This window comes from Trachinotus anak, unplaced genomic scaffold (assembly GCF_046630095.1).
Source record: "Trachinotus anak isolate AG129_WGS33_773 ecotype Australia unplaced genomic scaffold, CSIRO_AGI_Tana_v1 ptg000021l, whole genome shotgun sequence".
Lineage (NCBI taxonomy): Eukaryota > Metazoa > Chordata > Actinopteri > Carangiformes > Carangidae > Trachinotus > Trachinotus anak.
The window spans coordinates 315,928-329,599 of record NW_027273872.1 but is presented as its reverse complement, the minus strand read 5'-3'; the positions used below and the strand labels follow the sequence as shown (position 1 = coordinate 329,599).

General features: G+C 39.1%; 1 protein-coding gene across 1 annotated transcript in view; it reads left to right on the top strand.

Annotated features, from left to right (window-relative positions):
• Positions 1 to 13,672, top strand: part of pcdh11 (protocadherin 11) — a 140,232-nt gene that overhangs the window by 70,982 nt on the left and 55,578 nt on the right. The window lies entirely within an intron of this gene.

Here is a 13,672-nt window from a genome sequence, read left to right as displayed (position 1 = left end):
TTGACAAGACTCTTTGCCAGAGAACGTGCGTTTCTATCTGTCTGCATTCCATTATGGTTCAACATTCGTTTGACGTGAGGCGAGAAGGGCAGATTTATTCAATGCTAATTAGTCCTGTACATGCAGAGTAAAAGTCATCACTTCACTGTGATGGTCTCAAGTTATCTCCTGAAGTAACTTTCCCCTTCAACTCCTGCTCTGGTGCATGCCTCTTGCAAATGTGATAATGTGCTATGTAGTGAAATTCACACAATTTCAGTTCACTTAGCACCAAACGTGTCAAAATTGCCTGTGTCCTTTTCTGGATGAACGGCCGGTATGGTGGAGAGTGGCTTATTGCAAGAGTGGACCTTGGTAAAAAAGGAGCCCAATGGAGGCAAGCTGTCTGACAGCCTGTCATCAACTGTTCAAAGCCTAACACCGCTCTACATGGCTAATGCACCGCTAGTTGTCTACAATGACTTTGGTGGCACTGAAAGCTGCAGACGCTGGTAGAACAGTAAATAATAATAAAATATGATCCGCTTCCACCCATGTCAATCACAGGAAAATCACAAGCAAGGCAATCGACTTTTGTTTGGAGGTTCGTCAATGAAAAATAACACTGTGTGTCCTTCACTGACCTTTTAGTGGCTTCTGATTAGAAATTCCAGTCTGACACAGTCCAGTACAGGATCGCCTCTCTTCCTATGGCTGTACAGATTACACCTGTCTATGTCTTGTAATTTCTAGCCACCACATTTCTGTTTCATTCTCTCTCTCTCTCTCTGATTTGCTGATTTTACACAGCTGATCAGGGCTGATGTAATGGGGGAACATCGTGGGTTTGCGGATAGTGTTATTCATGTTTTAGCTGTTAGCAGCAGAACATAATCTCCCTCTAGTCAGCCCACATTAGTCTCCATGATCTGCACCAACCCAGTATGTGCAGCGAATGCAATGGGCCAGCTGGGGTAATTTGGTATGTCAGTCAGCTCAGGAGGCTGGTAAAATGAGTAAATGACTGGATATGATTTGTATGAAAAGAATATTCTGATTATGGCTCTCAGAATAGAATATCCTCTGTCTTTTTACACTTCTCTTCATCTGCATTGTGTGCATCCCCCAGACAGATAGTGAAATGAACAGAGGGCTTTTAAACTGACTGCTCTGTGATTATATTAAGAGTGTGAGAGCGAGGAAAGAGAGGGGAGGGAGGAGATCGGGTGCCCAAGCACTAAGTATATATAATTGCTTCTTGACACATTGGCCAAATTCTGCAGTGCCAGGATCTGAGCAAAGATGATTAACGGCTGTCCGAGTGGGTGGGCACTGCAGGTCGTTCAGAGGCCTTTGGTTTCCATAGTGATCTTAGTCTAAAGGCCATATATTGCATACTGAAAAATCCCAGAGGTCCACACATTGTTAAACTACAATTATAACTCACATCGAGAGCATTGTCTGTCCACTGTGAACCCTCTTATTCATCCACCAAGCAGCTTTTCTCTCTTTTCCTTTATTTTCTCATCTTTTTTTTCTTAAATGGTCTCCTCTAGCTGGCGAGAAGATAAAGACTGAAAATCTTGCATTCTGTGAATAATTGATGAGTGTGCTCACCTTAGAGCGTCATTACAGTAAGGCAGTCAGGGTAAGAGGTGAGGGTAAGATCATATTTCTGACATTAGGCTTTAGGCGGTAGAAAATTGTGTCAGTTTTTCACAAGGTTTTTGTCTGGTTATACAGCATGAATAACAGTATCTCATTATAGCACAACAGGAAAGGAATAAAATGTGTGCACATACATATGTGTTTCTGTACATAAACTGTGGAATCCTATTTGTAACACAGGTGGTAAACAGACATTTCTGAAGTATCCTTGTTAGGCACATTTTGTATACTTTGTTAAAAAAAAAACTAAACGTTAAATAGTTGGTTGTGAGCTCTATGCTACTGGAGATAGCTGATGGTGTTTCAGCTAATACAATTGTATGTGTGTAAGAATGTGTGTGTGCATGCATGCATGCATGTGTTTGTGTGACCAGTGCAATCTAGTTAGGTGACAGATGGAGAGGGCAAGGGATGGGGGTGGGGATCAAGCACCTCTGACAGTATGGGGCCTGCACTGCACCCTGTTCCTGCTAGGTCTGAAATTGCTAATGTAAACTAAAACCGTGCCACTGCAGGATGCCATTTCACAACTTTATTTTCCACATAAAATGAGAACGTCTCCAGTGAAATGGCACCTAACAATGTAAAAGTTGAGTGATGAAAATGCTAGACAGGCACCTTGCTGCTTGAAGCAGACTTTATCCTGCAACGTTTCGACTGGAATACAAATGTAAACACACTGATTGCCACAGATAAAATGCTTAAGATCCTGTGTGCAGCAGCATTTTTTAAGCCAAGGAAAGGTCACTGAATAAGCACATCTTAATGATGATTCATTCTGTATAATAAAAGAAAATCCCTCTGGCATCCAAACAAGAGGCTAGTCATGCAGCAATTAAGCTTAGTTAAAGGCATCAAGCAGACTATGGGTGGTTGGTGAGGCATCTTCCTCAACATGTACGTCTACATGCAAGTGCACAGACGCACACATTCATTCACTCAACCCCTCTCACATACACACACACACAATTTATTTGAGGTAAATGTGATCTCAGAAGACAAGCAGCAACAACCCACGGCTCCATCAGGGTGCCTGAGGTTGCATTGGTGGCCATCGTCAAACAAATAATGCTTTGTGACTGAAAAAAAGACAATCCAAAAGGTCATTTGTGACCTCTGGGACCAGTACTGTGCAGCATCTGTCACTAGCATGCACCACATGTCTGTGTCAAATGGCAAAAGGTATGCAGTGCAGCCAGCCTGCCGTGTAATAAAGGCAGTAGGCCTTTACATACATAACATCACTGTCACCGTGGCATCAACAGGGCTCCGCAGTGTCCTGGCTTATCTGCAGAACGTCCAACATGGTGTATTATATACATGAGTGGCTGGATGACTTGAAGGGCTGCTCACAGCGTGGCTAACATTATAAACACTTTTTTAGGTCACACGTATGAATAAATATGATTGGATTCACATTTATAGTAGAAAAATCCTCACTGTATTTAATCTCAATGAGGAGTATGTCTATCTGCTTTAAAGCTTCCTTTTAATGACATAATCAAACCTTCAGATTTATGCCTCATGAATGATTGAGGATGTTACATTGTAGTAAACATTCATCATATCATTGATTCATATCAATGTACATTCTCATACAGTACTCTTCCTGTAATGGTAATGAGGTTGAGGTAATCCTCATGGGAATTGCTAACAATGGTTAGCTTCCACGTTTGATGATATCTCCCTTGTCACATGATTTCCACAACAAGGGTTAATGGCATAAAAAATTCAGGGGAAATTGATGAAGGAATACATAATCCATGGTCTCTCTCAGCCAACTCGGCATGCTCATATGTCTGCATCAGACCACACCTCCATGTGGAACAAATCAATAATATTCCATTTCTAACCAAATTCCTCTTTTTGAATGGTGAAATCCAATCTTCATGAACACACTAACAAATTGGATATACTGACAGCTGCATTAGAAACAGAAACAGAAACACAGAGAGGTGTGTAGAAATTGCATATTGAATGAATTCTCTCAAAGTCTCTATGAATTCTCTCAAAGTGCAAATGAGACAGAGTTCTGTATATTTCCCAGATCTCCAGAATGTACTCTCTCTCTCTGTCCCTCTCTGTCTCTCTCTCTCTTTCTCACTTGCTGTCCTTCCCTCTCACTTCCCACAGCCTATCTCCCCCCTACATCCAGCTAAACCAATCAGGGATTTGAAGGCCTCACTTCCAATCAATTACCATCCAAATCAGTGCAGAGGCCTTTGATATAGAATCATTTGTCAAATCAGTGCAGATGGCTGGGGGCAGGTATCCCTGTGCCCTAGGCCATGTCCATGTGGAAATCTCTGCTCAGGGTGGGCTCTCCCGACGCTCCCCAACCTATTAATGGGAAGTCATTGTGTGCTCCAGGACTGCAGTCCAGCTGTCTGGTCCCCTAGATTGCTAATGTATAAGCATCTTAGCCTGACCGGTGGATAATACAAAGTCCCAGAGTCCACCATAATGATTTGGACTATTTTTAAAGCAGGCAAAATGTGACTTTCACCAATCTTACTTGAGGTGTTCATATGGATTGGAATGGAATAGATACTAAAGTTGCACTTGCAGCATTATCACATGTGACCTGCTGTGACTAAATACACTTTAGTACTGGGGGTGTAGCAATTCTCAAAGCAAGAGCGAAGCTGTGATACAGACGTCTACAATCTCATGTCACAATATCAGGGGAACAGATCAAGAGTGAATGTCACAACCTAAGTTCTGACATTAAGACCCGAGAAGAGGTAAACAGTATAGTCACCGTGTGTGAATGAAATTATTCATACTTTAATTAATGAAATGCCACTGCAGAGATCTGAATAAACACACATTCATTATAATAAAATCATCATCATTTCGAGCAAGCAAGCAAAATTAGTGCAAATGATGATAGCAGACGGACAGGTGTAACATAACTGAAGGGAATGTAAGTGATATTGTCAACAACCCTGTACCATGAACGGAGAAAGACAAAAAAAAAATCCACTAAAAGACAATCTTTCCTCCCTCCACAATTAACTGCACTTTTAGGTCATATGTATCTATATTGACAAAATATTTCTGTGTACAAATCCAGCTCTCCACAGAATACTTAAAGCTGAAGGAAGTTGCATCAGAACAGCACATGTTGGAATCTCAATAACTCCTCGTCCCTGCTGCTCACTTCTTTTTCACAATGCCAACGTGCACCTCTGAGCTGTTGCAAACTGTGTCTCAAATGGGGAAAGTTTCCAAACATGGACTATTCCTCCATAGATTGTGCCATTAATGCATGATTGGTTCATTCATTAAACAGGCTTGGGAGAAAAGCAATTTGCCTCTGCTGATGTAGTGCTGAGTAGTGGGAGGAATATAAGACGGAAAGTCTGTCCTTGTCGTTGAAGTTTTTACCATAAAATTGCAAGTAATTTCAAATAAATCAAAGAGAAAAAAAATAGATTTGCAGCTTGCGCTTCAGTACTGTATATTAAGTAACTCTTCCCTCTCTCTTACTGACTAAATACACTAATACATCCATGACATATAGGCTTTGTAATGCAATTCATTGGAGGTTGTAGGGTGGAATTTTTCTGATGCATATAACAGAGTTGGTCACATTTCTCTCATGAGCCGATGCTATGTCAGCCACCCACACTTCAATGAGTAAACTTACCATCCAGTTACTTTTTTAGGTCAGTGTGTAAAGGCTTGTTCTACATGACTTTTTTGCTCAGGTGTTGCTGCCCTGGCTAAAACATACACAACACTGCTGTGAGATTCTTCTGCACATCATTATTAATTTGCTGTCAGCATCTAGACCTTGTCACCTCTCACCCACACCCTGACTGGCTGCATTCTTGGCCTGAACTATACTTGAATTTACTTTTTTAATGATGATTTCATATGTTTTGAAACTTCATATGATTTAATAGTTTCTTTTTCTGCTGCTCTACCATTGTCTTCATCCACTGAATGATGCTGATTTGGCCTTCTCCTGTAAGTTCACAGCCAGAGGGAAGAACATCAAAGCAGCAGTGCACTGCTTGGGGTCAAAAATTGTAACAGAACATAATTTAAAAAGAACTTGAAAATCTTCTCATCCTAATGCGTGCTTCATAAATGTTACAGATGTTCAGTATATATACTAACAAATCTTTACCAAGTAACCAGAATACTTCTTAACAATCTGAACCAACAGTTCAGAGTCACCATAGTCACATATCAACTCAGCAGTTTTCAGCTCAGCCATCAATACTTCCTGGTTAAAATCATACTGAAAGGCTCCAAGAACTGCAGAAAGAATCATAATATGATAACACTGTTGTAAATAGGTGCCCACTGAGCTATCGACCTTATCAACTGTGCTTATGTGGGCTTAGTTTTGTTGTGAATTGAACCTAACAGTGTAAACCTCCAATAGACAGAACTTCATACTGAACTGAGGAGAGTCAGGAGTATAAATGTCACAGCAGTGTGATCATTGATAGGACTGAGATGATTCTCATGTATCTACTGAAGTGCATCAGAAAAACAGTGAAGAAACGACATAATCAGTGAAGTTACTTCCACCTCCAAATCAGAGGCATTTTACACACTTACTGTCTAAATGTGAGATTATTATGGTTAGCCTAATAATGTGTAGAAAGAAGTTTAAACTGAATAAACATATGTTTCCTAATGATAAATTATGCTACATAAATCATCTTGTTTTCAATATGATCTACCAACTCTATATACATCACATATTGTACATATATATATATGTATATATATATATATATATATATATATATATATATATATATATATATATACACACAGTATGTATATGCCCAGGATAGGGGATGACTGAAGATGTTATATGCTGTACAGATTGTAAAGCCCCTTGTGATTTATCACACTGGGCTATTTAAATAAAATTGATTTGAAATGACTTCTAAGAATTTAGTTTACTTTGGAGATTGTGCTTTTCTAGTACAGGTAGACATTTTTAATAAATGAGACTGTTGCATAGGCAAAGATAAAATGCAGTAATGATCTGTGATGTGAAGAAAAGATGATTACATTTTGACAGAGAAGAGTGAATTGTCTAATTGTCTAAGATGAGAGGCTTGACAATTATTCTACAGAAGCGTAATTAGAGTCATTCATTTTGTTTTTTGCCATAGCTACATAATTAATGTGGGTGGGATTATGTCAGTATACAAGTGTTACAGAGATTATTTTTTATTTATATATATATTTTTTCTATAATCTTGTGTATGAGCAGTCAAGCATTTCTAGGACCTGGACATGAGTGAAATTCCCCCAGCTGAAACATAAACAATACAACTAAATTATTTTTCACTGACATTGATTTTTCTGGCAAAGTTGTTGCCATGTAATTGTTTGCCATTAGAAGAAAACTGTGTAGTTAGATTTCCATGTTTAATGACTTAAACAAAGCCTTTGAGGCTTCATTAGTTTGCACAATGGTGCAGCCCAAAAGAGATTGTCTAAGAAATAGAAGTTAAAGTTAAAGCAAACAGAACTTGTGTCCTCAGGTGATCTGGGCTGTCAGAAGCAGAATAAAATAATGAATAACTAAAAACATAAATAAATATATAAATATAAAACCTTTGAAATCCAAAACCTTTAATTTATAGATAAAGCATTAATCATAAAATGTTCAAGATTCATTGTTATGGCCTAAGTTATAAAAGAGCTTCTTTTAATGATTTTATTCATGAGCAAAGTATTATTCATCTTTCAGTGATATATCCTGGCCTCTTATTTTTTCCTCCCAACCATTATAAATCAGTGCAGTGCTGTGGGATGACATGGATACCAGCCCTCGGTTCTTTGTGCAACAATAAGACAAGTTCTCTGTGGTGTTTGATACACATTCTTTCAGAATCTGTCTTCAGATCAACACAGCACAACGGTATCTCTGGCAGACAGAACAAAGATTGTCCAAATCAGAAAAGAAAAGTAAATCTTAAAAAAACAAAAACAAAAACAAGGAGTTAATGACTGCAAGCACGGCGACTCAAATGACCTCGGTGGCCATTTAATATCTGCAAACACATTCTAACCAAAGCCGTTTTTTAACAGCAATCAACATAATCATCAGCGAGCTGCATTTGATAGCCCAGTGGATGTGTTGTCCATTCTCCAGCTTCACAATTTACACATGAAACACTTTCACTGTAGCTGCTAATCAAGCTGCATTTCTAATCCCCGTGAAAATGCTGAGTGTTTTTTCAAATGTCATAACATCTTTGTTTTATGGAGAGAAGCTGTTATTTAGGTTTTAAACCTACCTCATACGTAACCACTCATCAGTTAAATTAACGGCAAACCTGTGATGTCTTGTCAAGAACATCCTGTGATGCTATAAGAAGTGTCTCAATGTGCCTCATTAGTTTTCCTCCTGCTAGTTTGCTTTATTCTGTAGTTTCTGCATTGTTGTCAAAAGTAGTAAGACAGTAGTAAGTGTCATCTCCCAATTTGGCTCCAGTTGTAGAGGACACAGCTTTCTGACACAGATTTCAAGATATCTGAAATGTCTTGTATCACTTCAGACAGAAAGGAAAAATAAAAAAAACAAAAGAAACAAAACAAATGGATTAATAAGAGGAAATTGGGGTTTGGAAATGATTACTAGTGCATAAGCTCTCTAGGCAAGAACATGCTGCATTGTTCAGGATATTTTTCTCACCCTCGGCCTTTGCATATTTCACACTGGTGTCGTCTTTGGAGATGTAATTCATACTGAGAGAATTTGACTCTGCATGCTAAAAAGGCATAAATATGTGTGGAGAAAAAAAAAAACCCAAAAAAACCATAACCAGCAGATGACCTTATTACGCTCAGTGTGTACCATGCAGTAGCAATATTGCCTTTATTTGTCATTATTACCATCCGCCATTACTGCGAGTGGGAGGAATATCAATTTCAAAAAGAGGGCCTCTGACTAAATGTTAAGGAGCCCCCTGTCATGTGAGACACATCCCTACTGTTGTGAGTGGGCAGATATGGCTGTGCTTTACTACTTATGGATAGTCAGTGGAAGAGCACAGGTCCTGCTGTAATAAGGCATTTACCAATGCAGAGTAGCACTGTGCACCGTGAGAACATATGTTAATGTACTTGGCTGTGGCCAGAGAAACAGCAAGAAAAAAAAAACACATGGGACTGGCCTCCTGGAGCACACATTTGCCTTCTACAAAGATATTAATATGACTGGTGCTCAGTGGTGGAGGAGAAGGAAAAATTACCCTGGCAGAGAGGAGAAGTTTGTTTTGGTGATGGTGATGGACCCCAATTGGGTGAGGCAGGCTGGGGGAAGAGAGACAGCTCTGTACTCTGCAGCTTTTGAATTACATCAATGGCACACTTTTAATTGACTGCACTGCCAGAAAAACTGACATCAACATACTTGAGGAAGATATGTGTGGAGCAAATGGGGAAATGACTGTGAGCCTGGTCTCTGTGCCTAATCAATGTTTTACCAAGACTGTGCCACTGGCTTTGCAAGAAGGACTGTCTGTGTTCCTTCTCAAGAGTTGACAGTTACAGTAACAAGATGTCAGTTGAAGAAGACATTTAAAAAATGTTATGCCACACATAGACGTTACCATCTGAGAAAAATGATTCGCTGACCCAGGATTTAATTATACAATTTTACAGGCTTGTTACCATGTGTTCAGAAATTCTGCTTACCTTCCAAACACAGCCAGCAATATGTAGATGAGAGTTTATGTAGAAAAGGATTTTCTGCAACCAAAGACAGTGAATATGCATCTTGCTTGGCTTTTCCCATTCTTACGGATTACCTGAGAAAATATTCATGAACTTGATTTTGGCCTCACTGGAGACAGTGGAGTGGAGTAGTATCTCTTCCTGAATGCTGAGTATGTTGACAGCTGATATTTTTTCGGTAGCAGCAGTGGTCAAAGTAGCTCTTGTGTCCCGTGTCCATCGAATGTTACTGTAATTAAGCAGCATCTAGTGTTTGTTTTCTATTTCACTGCTGGGCCTTTGGCTTTCATTACCACTCACTGGGAGGAGCAAACACATGACCTTGGGTGGGTGTCATTTCCAACTGCACCACCTTTTCTTGGTTTGTCCTATAGTAGAGAGTTAATGATTAAATAGAAAGATACTGCACAGGAAAACACTATTCACAGTCACTTGACAGCATCATTCACACAATTTTTCTCATGAGGTGTGAAAAAGAACAGTGTGTTGCTAATTCTGAAACTGCTGAAATGCTACAAATCAGTCCAACTGGGCTATTATACTATGCTCTTTTAATTATATTAAATGTATAAACTCCTTTGTGCTGCAGACACATTTCTTTAATGGCTGGTATGATGTCTGTTCGTAAAGTGGAACAACTTAGTAACAGATGAAAGATGATTTATTCATCCATTTAAAAGAAGGCTTTCTTTCTTCAGAAACATCTTCAGAAGTTAAGGTTGTGATCTATGATGTAGTAACAGCAATGGTTGAAGAATTGTTTGACTTACAACTGACAGGAAATAGTTGTTCACTAATTCCAGTTATCTCTAATAAATTTGATCACTTAATATAAATTGATCTCTGCATAGTGATTAGATTGCACATAACTGGAATAGTAATGAATGCAGTCTTTTGAAGTGAGACCCCTCAACACTTCAGTAGAAAGAAAATTGTTATTATTAGAAACATTAACGTGATATAAAACGTAATAATAATAGTGTTGGAGTGTTAATGTCTCATAAGCTTCTTTGTGAAATCCTCATGCTCGTGGTGATATGTGAAGAGTGACAGTGAATGCACTTTGAAACTGAGGTGAAATTAGCTGAATGGTGTTGTAGCTAACCAACTATCAGTTCTGTGTTTAAATTGAAGTCAGAAGCAACTCCCACTTTTCAGGAGATCATTTCCATAAACGCTCTGAGAATCATTAATCAGTATCATCATTGTGCTTCGTGTTTGTCAGTGAATGACAATGACGGGCTCTTTGCTTCAAACGCCAGCCTGCGATACAGTATGTCATCGCACATCACAATGTGTGGACAATGCCTCTGCCAGTCTCAATGAAGGAAACTGTCAGAAATTTCAACGGGAGAAAGATCAAACGGATGAACAATTCACATTACTGGGAAATCTTGATAAACTGAAGTTTTGACACATCAAGGAGATTTCCATTCTCCTTTCCACTGTGTTTCCTCTTTGACAGTGCACTTAGTGGCTACTTTATTATACACACCTCCCTGTTAATGCAGCTCCCGTCTTCAGACAGTGAGTCAAGCCTTTGTGACTCATTATGCAGACAGACAGAGTTGAGAGGTTCACTCACTGCCCAGCTGAGCCTGTGGGCTCCTAGCATGTGTCACCAACATCTACAGTTTTTTTGGGTTTTTTTTTTTTTTTTTTTTCACTGATTCAGATCCAAGGCAGATCCAATCAGATTGCAGTAATACAGAGTTGGGGTAAAAATCAACATAGAACTGTATGTTGATTGACACGTGGACAGAGACAAGACTTTAAAATGAGCATATTATCGAGGCTCCAATAGATATATGATCATTAAAACTGAATCTCTAAAGAGTGGAGAAATCTTTACTTGCCTTACAAATCCTTGTTTCTGTTGCCACATGCAGATGATTCATGGATCTATCCCAGCTGGTGCCCATACCAGAGGGTGCTGGATTCTTTAATCCAGAACCTTCTTAACAGATTACTGTTTTCAAATATAATGGTAGTAGGAATGATCAATACATATTGTAAAAATAATAATAATAACAATAAAATGAAAGTATGATCATATAAGGTGACATAATAGCATGGACATTAAAAACTACAGCAATGCTCCCTCCTCCCACTGGGACACAACCTTGTTGTGGCTGTAGCTGAAGTGTTTTTTTTTCAGCAGCCCATAATTGAAATGTGATGGATAATGTTTCAATATGTTAATGTTCTATGGCCAAGTGAACATGCTGTTTCTGAATGACATGCTTTCTTCCTGTCCATCCCTTTGGTTCATCTTTGAGGCAGCAGCAACATCTAATCCTCAGTCCTTGTAGCTGCACATGAACAGAACCAAATAGCAAACTCATGAACCATGATGTAATTCCTCTGCTTTGTCCTGGCTGAACAGGAAATGTGTTTTTAATGTCATACTCCTAATACAGAGGCCATCAGTTGTAAAGATCTGGATATTTTTATGCATCAAAGAGATTATCATCATCAGCTGTGACAGCTACAGCTGATGTTAAAAAAAAAGAAAAAAAAAAAAAGAACTGTAGGCAGCTCATTACAACCCATAGTTACGTTTTATTGCCAAGCGACCTCTAGTGGCCATAGTAATTATAACCGGATCAAAGAGGTTGACAAAACTGCTGTTTGTTTCCTGTTTGAAAACCAATATGATACTGTCATTTGTTTGGTTTTATTATCCACAATCTTTATTGTACGGTGATCAATGTAACCATGGTGATGAAGGTTCTCTAACCTTACGGAAGTTCTTGTTTTGACCCAAACCACAATCTTTTCCTACACTTAGCCAAGTTGTTTGAGTCTAAACCTAAGCAAACTGTGACTGTTCCATAAGCTTAAGCGTGTGTTTATTAAAGCAGCCATGATGACGAAGGTGCCGTACGCCTGCTGCTGTTTAGAAAGACGCTCCTGGGTCGTAGTAGAGACAAATGACCTTTGTGCCCATTCAGACTGGAGGACTTATTGCACTAAACAAGAGAAGAATCAAGTCAAGGTGGAGTAGGTGGAGATGCTAATTGATGGTGAATCTGAGAAAAACATCAACTTTGTGTACTGTCAACATGCTGGAAAATATGAGAGTAGCAGATTTTTTTTTCATCATTTCACATCCGATCTCATCAGTGGGTTTCTAACTGCTGCTGGTGTTTTATTTTGGACAGAAACTCCAGACAAACAACGGACTTGAAATGCTGGTGGAAAAAGCTTAAGCAAACTACTATATAAGCATTTCTGTAAAATACTGTATGTAAACATAACAGTGTAATGCACATCTCTGCAAAGTGTGGTTAATAGAACTGCTAGCAATAAGCCACAACTATATGTGGATATTTGTTGTTTCAGCGGCTAAAAAACGTAGCTGTTCAGTTGTTGTATATTTGCCACCATGCTAAAGCATTAGCCATATTACGGTTAAGTGTGTAACTCTGCATGTTGGTGGCAAGGAAGGGTGCTGGGTTAATCTCTGTGATCCACTGAATATTTAATATTGTAGTAAACAAACCGTCTGCTGGTACTTGGTGCATTCATGATATTTTTGTTAACATTGTTGCTGGCCAGGTGCAACCCTTCATGTTGACCATGTACTGTTTTTTCAAAAGGGATTTTTTTTTTCTAGAAAGATAATATGTCATTGGCTCAAGATGGTTCCATGAAATTACTTTACTCCAATGGTCTGTACAGTCCCAAGATCACAGTCTAATAAAACACTTCTGAGATGGGGGAGAGGGGGGTGTTCACAGCTTTCATGCAACTGGAAAACTGCAAAACCTGCACTGTCCAGTGAGTATAGATCAGAATCCCTATGGAACATGTCTGGCACTTTGTTGAATCAATGCTTCAAAAAAAAAAGAAAAAGAAAATCTGACAGTTCTGTGGGTTGAGTAGGGCTCTTCACAGTGTTACAAAGGTGTACCTAATATAATTGTCAATGAGAGTATTTACAGTACTGGAAAGGACTACACTTCAGTCAGAGACCTCCGGCTCAAACATCCTCCCTTTCCTTGACTTCTCAGCACAGATGCCATGACATCCTGAATTTGCATAGCAGTAAAGAGTAATGTAGCTCTTGGAGGCTGGTGTGACACTCATTCCAAACAGCTCCCCTTTTTCCCAAGTGTAGTCTGGAGCAAAAAGGGGGTTGAGCAGGCAGTGAGTGATGTGGGTAAAGAGCTTTAGTCAACCTTAAAGAGCATTTTGTCATGTTTCTTCACTTGGTAAAGTAACTGCAACCTTCTTCACATCACTACTGAATCAAGGTCTGTTTCACTGTATTTGATGCTGTTTGATGTCAGCTGAGATG